Consider the following 10224-nt stretch of genomic DNA (forward strand, 5'->3'; position numbering starts at 1 on the left):
AAAAAGAGTGTCTGTGGGCCCAATTCAGCCCATTGTCTGTGGGGCAACATGATTTTGATACCTCTGGGTTAAATGGATTTCAATTGAGAAGGGGACCTAAATTGAAAACTCACATCTGAACCTCACAGGCACATTTTGTCATTGCATTCAATGGAAACCCTAGACAATGTTGAACTTTCAGGATACTTGGATCTGGAGTATAATTTGCTACTCCCCAAGGACCTCATAGTCATAACTGATTTATTTTTCTTCTGTATGGTATCTCTTCATCTCATTATTTTCATTATATTCAGCTTTAGTTTAAGATCCTACTTTTCTTTTTTGTGAAAAAAATGCACAGCAACAAGATTTTCCTTAAATACAATATTAAAGATAATTTCCAAAGCAAGAAGGATAGGCATTTTCACATATCTAATTTAATGCTTTTTAGTGTGACTCCCTCCTTGTTGACAGATTACTTCAAAGATGTAACAGAATTTTTTGAGTCTACACTGATAATTTGGAAATGTTCTTGATCCCCAAGAAAAAAATATATTTTGCTGCACTGCAGAATATTCTTAAGCACAATTTGTACCAGAGAGAGAGAGAGGAACTTTTGTGGGATGAAGAACTTCACAGAATCACAACAGTTATAATAATAATACATTTGACCACAAAAAGCAAATATAGAAAGATTATGGGCTTGTGACAGGGGCTGCTTAAATATTTAAACCTCAATAGGAAATTCAGGAAATGATAGGCTGAATTTGTATTCAGACCCAAACATGAATCAAATAGGCATACAAAGTCAACATGCAGCATTTCCTACCAAAAATTAATCAAAATTAAATCTATATCACCGTATTAGTCAACTGCCCATCAGGAACAATAGGGAGAGGAGTGGGCAGGGATGGAGCACTGCCGCCGCCTCCTAGGAACAGGGTGGGGAGGAAGCTTGCCCCACTGTCACCTCTGCCCCCGTCAGCCAGCACACCACACTGCCACCACCTCCAGGGAACAGGCCGGTGGGAGAGAGGGGGAGGAGGGAAGTGAGGACTGAGGTGCTGGCTTCATCCCGCCGCTCCATCCACTCTGTTGCCACTGCCTCCAGGGAGCAGGGCTGGGGAGGAGGGAGGCAGGCAAGGCCAGTGGTGCTGGCTTCACCCCCCACCCCACTCCATCTGCTCCATTGTCGCCACCTCCAGGGAGCAGGGCCAGGGAGGGAAGGGTGAGGCCAGTGGTGTGTCATCATGGTGGCACTCCGCTGTCACCTCCTGTCTGGAACGCTCTTGGAGCACTCTGCTTGGTTGTTTCAGTAACTAAATTAGAGTGCTCCAAGAGCATTATGGGCAGACAGAAAAATGGACTAAGCCCTTTTTATATTAGAATTAAACATGTCATGGAACATTCTAATATATTTCAGCCACCTCCATGCTCTTCCCATCTGCTGCTCCTCTTCAGAAGAGGGCAACTACTCTCCAGGCTTCTAAATACTCTATGCAGCTTTGTTCTTTAATAATGTGTTGAAATTCAAGCACAAGGTAGAATTACAGCATTAATACAAATGCAGATTACAGAATTGCTGATACAGTTGTGCAGCTCATTTTATTAAAACCAGATGAGGTAGCATGTATTATGCCCACATTCTATCTGATGAGTCCAAGGCCATGTACAGAAATTCAGTTTCTACTGTGAAAGTTTCTAATAGCCCATTAGAAAACACAAGTGTACAAATGTTCAAGATTTGTCTTCCATAGCAAAAAATGGCCACTTGGGGAGAAAAATAACCCAGAAACAACCAGGGTTAAATCAATCCCAGGAGAGTTTCTCCTAGGAAAGCGAATGTCTGTACATGTTCCCTTCTGAGAGAAGCCACAGCACAGTCCTCCAGCATCCCAGGGTGCTTTTCTCCCTCGCCCCAACCTCTGAATCACTTGCTAGACTCTACTGTTCTAGCCAAGCAGGGAGCAAACCATGCCTCTTTCACAATCCCCACATAGTGCTGCAGAAAGACACAGACTGACCCTGAGCAGTCTGAGTCAGCCAATCACAGCTCTCCCGTCCCTTGATGACATCTGTCACCAGGAAGAATGAGGGAGCCTGCAGAGCATGCTGAGATGTGAACACAACCCCTTCCCCCTCGCCACCCCTCCCTCCGGGCTGTGTAGCAACCACACTGCAAGTTTTCTGCTCCTCGGGGTCTCAACGATCAAACGTCTATCCAGGGGTCACCAGGAAAACTTTTCTATCAGGAAAACAAACCCAGAAGAATGCTCTTGGATCATCTGAATGTGTGTATGCAGCCCAAGTCTCAATCTGTACAAAACTGAAGATTTATCCTTAAAGCCATGGTAAATACTTTAAGGATACAGCAAGGATGCTCACAGACACCATCAAATAGGATTCACAAGCAAACTTTTTCTACAAAGTTCACAGTTCAGTGGAGTTCTGAGACTAGTCTTCCTTTGGAATTCCAACTGCTGCTGGCATCCAAGAGCATCTTATACACACACCTATTTCTCTGGCAGTTACTTTTGTTCTTCTCTCTCAGGTCTGTATTTACACACACTAATGGCAACCCACCCCACTACAGGATCTCCTCGATGACTACTTAGATGTTACAGCTGGCGCAGAATGCAATTTCTTGCTTATTAGATAGCAGCTGTCACAAGGAAGATGTCCCTTCCCTCTCCCCCCCCCGCGAATTTCTACCTATTCATTTTTTAAGTGCAGCTAAAGACAGGGTCTCTAATCTGTAAAGCATTCCATGACTGGAGCCCTTGCTATTTGAGAGAACCTCTCTCTTTTCTATACTTCATACCATATTCATAGCATTTAGAATAAATGGGGATTTGAGTCTCTGGATATGATTAGTGATTGGGAATTTTAGTGGGGAACTCATAATTCTGGACCTCTTTCCTCAAGTTGTCTAGTTAATTTTGGGCCCATCTGTAATGCCATACATTAAAGGGTATTAATGCACTCGGCTACTACAGTGAAGAGGATGCTAAAAGAACCATATATATTAGTGAATCATACTAACAAAGCATTTGCTTGAAGAGAAAGTTCCAGTAAGACAAATGCACAGTTCATTTGGGAAAAGGTACTTTACCTTTTATATATTAAATAAGAGAATTAAGTTGAATACTATTATTACTTTTCATAGTTACTCTGAGGCACATCAGACAGGACATTATATATAAACAAGATCAAACACTGTCTTCTGTGAATCCTGGTATAGGTAAAAGTACCAGTCCTAGGCACCATGTCTCTCTCTAGTGCCTTCTGTGTGGGACATTCTACACATGCCTTCTGTGTGGGACCTTACATTCTGCTACAGTGCTGTAATTCCCTTCCCAACATTTAAATAAATAAGCATTTAGATCAAAAGTTGTATTTGTCTTACATGCCATATTGACATATAATTTGTGATGTCTATGAAAGGCACGATATAAGTCTATTTACATCAAAGCCTAAAATATAGGCTAATGTATCTAAATGTAATGCTGGAAAATATAACTGTCATTTTCTTTAAAGAAAAATAAAGTGCCTGAAACAGAAAAGTGATGCCATATGGCTACGTTACTGCAAAACAACCCTGCAGTCAATTCTTTTAAATAGCTGAATTTTTTAAAAAAACAGATTTTCAATACATCAACAAGATAAATATACATCTGATAGCCTGTCATCATCTAATTAGTCTTCTTAAAGTGTGTTTGGAGCTCAATTCATTAATAAATACTAATATTAATATATATGTTATTGAATAAAAAGTTAATTATATAGACTGCAGAAAACTTTTTCTTATGGAAAAAAACCCTGAAAAGCTAGTAAAATAATCCTGCCTATGATAGATTATACCTTCTTTTTTTTTTTTGTGAAAGTCCAATAAATTTGTCATTTTAGAGACCAGTGCACCATGTTTTTGTGATAAACATCTTGTAATAAGATATACAAATGTAACAGAGAAGCTGGTAGTTGTGCAGCACTGCAGTGTTTGGACACACAAGGTTAGCAGCATTTAGATGAGTCATATTTCTTTTAGTGGAAATCAATCAGTTATATTACACAACCCTTTAATGGAAGACTCTTGCAGAGATGTGTTTGCTTACATTAAAGCAGTACTTAAAGAAACTTATCAAACTATAAGACACAGAATTCCAGACTATAGGATATAATCTTAGGTATCATGAGGGAGAAAAATAGTTTCTTAATGAATAAAATCATGTTTTAGATGTCTGTCTTGGAGCAAAACAATGTTCTCAGCTAGATGACAGGCATTGTAATACATGTGTAGAAAATGGCTTGTGGTAAGATACTAGGTTTCAAGAAGACACAGGTATGCCTTACCTACCTTAGACATCACTGATGTCTGTTGCACTAGCTTTTTAAGGTTTATGTAAAAAAAAGTTTAACTTCTTCATAATCCATCAGTGAGCAAAGCTGATCTAATTTGTGTGCACAACACTACAGACTGTGGACATTTAATGAACAGTGCACTTGACAGCTTTAATAAAACATAGCATTCGGCAGCAGAGATAATTAGAATTGAAGCAGCAAAATTCTAGTGTTTGGCAACACAGATGAAACAACTTCATTAAAATGTACAGCTTCAGCAAATGAAAGGCAGGAAAGCACTGGACCCTGAAGAATCAGCCTTCTCAAAACTAATTGCTTCAGTGCTTAAACAGGACAGCTATGAAATACCAAGGGCATAACAAGGAAATACTAGTAAAAAGAGAGAAAGAGAGAGAGAGAGGGGGGGAAAGAGAGAAAGAGAAGGAGAAGAGATAAATCAGCTTTTCAAACAGTACTACAATGTATTTAGGCCATTAAACTTTTTATTCTAATTTTGAAGGGTTGTGCGTTAATGAAATAAATCACTCAGAGTGTTTTAAAACCAGTCAAGTAAGCAGGCTTGAATTAGCGAGGTGGGAATATGCACCTCAGCAAGATGCTATTGTATACACTGAGTAATAACCATTTTTCTTCCTTTCAGTGTATCAGAGTTTAAAAGAACACATCCAGAATACAACATTTGAACTACCTTTTTGATAACATTGAAATTGGACTGAAATTGTGATAAAAGTTAACCATTAGGAGACTGAACATAACATGTGCATGCATGCCCTCCTAATTATTCATTCGGCTGAAAGTCTGGAAAATAAAAAATTCTCTAAGGATTAACTTCAGAGATATGCTGTAATTAAATAACAGGATACCATGACATTTCACACAGTAATTCTCTTCCACTCATTCCACTGTAATTATTTTAGGGGCTCTCCTTCTCAAGCCTATACATGATCTATGAACCCAAGTAGGATAATTAAGGTGTGATATTTTGTGCAATAAAACCACCGATATAAAAGTACTACACAAATGAAATATATTCAAACTATTCTTGACATAAAGGTGATTTTTTAAAAGTTCTTTTGGTATGTTATAGCCAAGACAGTATCAATGTTATGACTATATTAAAAATACCTGACAAAAATGCAGCTTAATAGTCTACTGGGCATGTTTTATTCTGTCTTTCAGTGTATATCAGCTAGGAAAAGAAAAATGTGGTTACAGTTACTCCTAAGTGGAAAAGTATGATATCATTAGAATACTGTAATAGACATTCATGATAGGCATGTGCACAGTTCTTCAAATCAGAAGAGAAAACCAACTGAAAAAAAAGGATTCTGCACAGGGATTCGGTACATAAATTGACCAATCATGCTCTTTAAGTTTTGTTCTTTTTAATCTATAAATGTAGTGTTTACAAACCTTGAAATCAATTAATATAACTTATGATATTTAATGTAACTATACTGTATCTGTAGAGGATCTAGCATAGGACAGAGAACATTTTGTTTTAAATACTTTATATTTTCTCAAAAGTAAAATGCTGATCACTCCATCTTTCAAAAATCACCATTATTCATATGTTCAGTTCTAGTAAACCCAACATTCACAGGACTACAGTATGACATTTGTCATACAATAAAGGAAGCAGCTACCATTCGGGCAATCCAGCTGAGAAGTAATCATGGGAATTCTGATTATTGGATGTATCACAGAATTCATATATTGAACCCACATAAGGGAGCACAAGTGTCATACACCTTTCACTAAAATTTCTGTTAGAGAATTTAGAACAGTCCTTGAAACTTAGTGATGGGAACAGTATCACGCTCCAGACATCTAAAAAACCCAATAGTTCAGTGTGACTGCTGAAGAGCAATATGCATGAAAAATACTTAGGGCCTCAAGAGCCTCAAAAGCCATTCTAACTGGCCACTGAAAACCTCACTCCCTTATTTTTTTCCCCCACACCTGACCATAGCATTTTCCTCTTTCTTGTAGAAGTGAATGTACTCCCTGAACTCCTGTCCTGGTTGCATTTTTCAGACACAGTCCTGGTAACCATTCCCCTTTCTCTTTACACCTAAAATCTCTACAGTTGCCTTCCTGCCTCAATAAACAAATTGTCCTTAGAGAGGCAGGGATGGCATGGGATGGGGGCCGATACTTGTAGAAACTAGCATCTTAGGAACATTGCCTTGTTTTAATCAACATCTCTGCAATGTGCCCCTAGAAAAGATGAGCTTTGGTGGTCTTCTAGACAAGTGGTTTGTGCTGGGAGCAAATGAATGTCTCCTTCACAAACCAAATATTTAGAATTAAGGAACTACATGGATCATATGGCCCCATTCTCATTTCCTTCTGCTAAACTACAGACATTCAGAGAGTAGAATGCTATAGAAAAAGCTGGACCTGTAAATAAAGAGAATACTGCTAAACCAAATTTACTAAGGAAACTGATTTCCTTGTTTGACGTGACTGCTAAATATTCCATCACAGGTAAGACTAGACAGCAGTCAAACCCTCAAAAGGTGTTCTACTTAATAAACACTGCAGAACTGCTGTACCAAAGTAAATATCAGCTTTAGATGTTATAGCAAAAACAATGCTGAGCGTGTTCAGAATTCTTGGCAGAAACCCTACAGAGTTTTAAGATGGGGACACAATGTAGACATGCCCTCAGTCATGTTCTATGGCTGCTAGAGCAGTGGAGGCCAACCTTTTAAGCACCTGTGACACAAATTAGTCCCACACCCTTCCCAAGTGCCACTCCTATCTCCTTCCCTTGTCTGGTCTGATGCTCTGATTTCTGCTCCTTGCCCAACCTGTTCTGCTCTGTGCTTTTTGTCCTGTGTAGCCCATCCAATTTTCTGCTCTGGTTTCTGCTCCATGCCCTGTGCTTCCTGACCTCTGCTACTCTTTCTGCCTCCTGCCCTATCTGTCACTGTGCTGCCTGATCCCTCCCCAGTCTGCTACCTACCACACACAGAGGCTCCCCATGCCACTTATGCCCACGCTACAGATTGGCGACCGCTATGCTAGAGTGAGCTAAGGTCCTCAAGTACTGACAGCTAATTCAGAGAGTAGAATCATTTAAAATAATTCAGTTTACCGAGAATAAACTACTTAAACAAATGCTCTTGCTTTTTGCTATAGTCCTAAAAATGCAGAAGCCCTACTGACACCAAGGTTATAGAGTTTAATTTCCACAGGATGTGAATGAGGTTTTGGCAAGATCACAAGGAAATTAATGGTCCGATTCAGCTGGAACTCAGATGTCACTAGTGGTAAATAATTTTTGTATGAGGATAGAGTAGAGGTCAAGTTTGTTCTTGTTGAATATGGTTAAAAGCAGAATAAACCTTACTGCTTCAACTCATTCTTCTTACAGAGGTAACTGCAAGACAGCTCAGCACCAGGTTACCAAGACTCAAAGTTGTTTATTCTTCCCTAAGCACGGGGCCAAGTATTTTGGCACTGAAAATTCATCAGTACTTCTCTTTTGCTTGTGCTATTGCTTCTCTAGTGGTTCTCTTTTGCTACAAGGAAGCCAAAAGGTGCCTCAGTATTTCCTCAAAGGAAGAGCCTATATGTATTTGAAGGAGAAGTCCTGAGGAAGGCCCTATGGAGATGGCTCTTGTTGGGCACACCTACACTTTCATTAATGCACCTGAAATACTGCACATTTAGTTCAGTACTTGCTTAATAAAGTAGTAACTGAATGTGCAGTAACTAGAGTTATTGAGCAGTAGTGCCAGTGCATAGTTATTTTGTGATGCATACTGCGCATTAGCCTAGTAACACTGCACAGTAGGCTATTAGCACAGTTTTTGAACACCACGCTACTGCACAGTGTTAGGCTAATGCACAGTAAGCGTCTCATGTAGATACACCCACTGTGGCATAACTTTTTCAGCATCAAAGAAGATCCCCCAAAAAAGGGAGTTGGCTTGCTCCAAAACAACAAAGCTCAAAGAAAGCATCTGGTTCCAATACACTAGTAGGTACATGTTTAATATGATAGTTTCTTAGTTGCCTGGAGAGTCCCTGATATCAATTTACAAAGAAGTTTGGAGCTAAAAATTAGTCTTTACATTGGTTAGATTCCAGTACCGTAAGTTTTACTACTCAGACCTATTTCTGCACTGGAAATGAGGAACCATTTGTTAAAAACAACTGAAGCATTGCAGATATTGATTGTTATGACTAGTTAACATCTTCTGTTCCAGATTTCCTTTGACTTGTCAACAAGTTGGCCTCTCTGGTTACCCTACAGGTGTAGAGGCTGATCAAACGACAGAATCCAGGATATTTAATGGTTGGAAAATGCTGATTTATCAGGGAAAAAAACTTTAATCCGGGTAGTTTTGGTATGGATATGTCCCTTTTTGTTCCCCAATGGAGCTGTTCCCTTATCTCTCTCTTTCTCCCACTGGAGAATTATACGTAAATAAACACTAGGTCAAAGAGAGAAAAAGAGAGACTAATTACTGCTCAGCAACTATAGCACCCTCTGGAGTGTAAGACCCAGGTCTAAATTCCTGGTTTGATTCTCCCTGTCACAGATAGAATAGTTGGGCCAATGAGAATTATAAAAGTTGGGGAAAGTTTGGGGAAAAGAGAACTATGCACTGAAGTCTTTTGCTGTTTGTACCCATTGCTTCACACTTTTCAGGAATTAAAAAAACAAATAAACATTATTTTTAAGATACTGTTTCAGTGGCATTAAAATTAATTTATACCTGCCCAACTGTGCAATGAAAAAAACTGCAACCATGGCCAAAACAAATAGAGCTTGTGTCATTAACATCATTGGCAGCCAGGGGGCTGCTATTTTAGTCTAGAGGCGTGTGTGCACACGACACTTTAAAGCTGGCTAAATGCTTTTGTACCACTTTAATGGTGTTGGTTTTTGCACACGACAGCGACGTATTGCGCATTAGTTCCAGTTGCTGTAGGAAATTCAGAGGTATAATGAGCCTTAAATGACTTGGGGCACAGCAAACTAAAACTCCTTGAAGGAGTTTTAGTTTGTTGCCCCTACAGCTACGGAGTGAAGCACCGGGCTCTGCGCACCTCCATGGCTCTGCAGAAAGCCCTGAGGGCAACCTGGCAGCAGCCTGGGAAAACAGGCTCCACCCAAGAAAAGCGGCAAACCTGATTTCCTCTCCTCCCTCCTCTTCCCCCCCAACCTCCCCCCTCCTCCCCTGGATCCTGCGTGCCTGCTTCAGCTGTATGAGGGGCTGGTGCTTCCTTCCATGGCTGCAATGCAACCCGGGACTGCCTGAGCTGGGTGCCTGCAGGCAGGTGCCACCTGGGGTTGGGGGACAGGTGCCGCTGCTGTAGAGGGAAGCATTATCCCCCCCACACACAGCCCAGGGACAGCTCGCCCTCCTTTCCCCACTGGAGAGACAGGTAAGGTGTGTGCACGACACAGGTTTAATCAACCCTAAATTAAAGTGGTGTTTTTTTAAAACCCCTTTTTGTCTACACACACCCTAGGAATGGTTGAAAGGAAAGGTTCCACCCACAGTAGAATGCAAAAAGATAAACTGGCACCTCCCTTAAGGAATATCTGAAAGAGGAAGTAAGGGTTAGTGCATAATCTGTTCTTAGTTTTCTTGGCAACATTTTTTACAAGGCTGTGTTCCAAGCCATCACTCCCTCACCTATTCATTAATTCTCAGGAAATATTCTGAATCTTGATAATTATTGCTATTATGAAAAATGAAGTTGAATAAAAACACAGCATGCAGATATTTTAATCCACAAAAGAATGCCCTAATCAAGCAGCCTGCTTGTATCACCTCTCAGTTTTACATTCCATTTCCACTCTATTTAAAATACAAATGCTACAATGTTCTTCTAGCAAATTTATTATCCATCCTTTTCCAG

General features: G+C 40.0%; 1 protein-coding gene across 2 annotated transcripts in view; it reads right to left on the minus strand.

The window, feature by feature from the left end:
* Nucleotides 1–10224, minus strand: part of ULK4 (unc-51 like kinase 4) — a 556180-nt gene that overhangs the window by 183517 nt on the left and 362439 nt on the right. The window lies entirely within an intron of this gene.

Source organism: Gavialis gangeticus, unplaced genomic scaffold (genome assembly GCF_001723915.1).
Source record: "Gavialis gangeticus isolate Ggan-Ray unplaced genomic scaffold, GavGan_comp1, whole genome shotgun sequence".
Classification (NCBI taxonomy): Eukaryota; Metazoa; Chordata; order Crocodylia; family Gavialidae; genus Gavialis; species Gavialis gangeticus.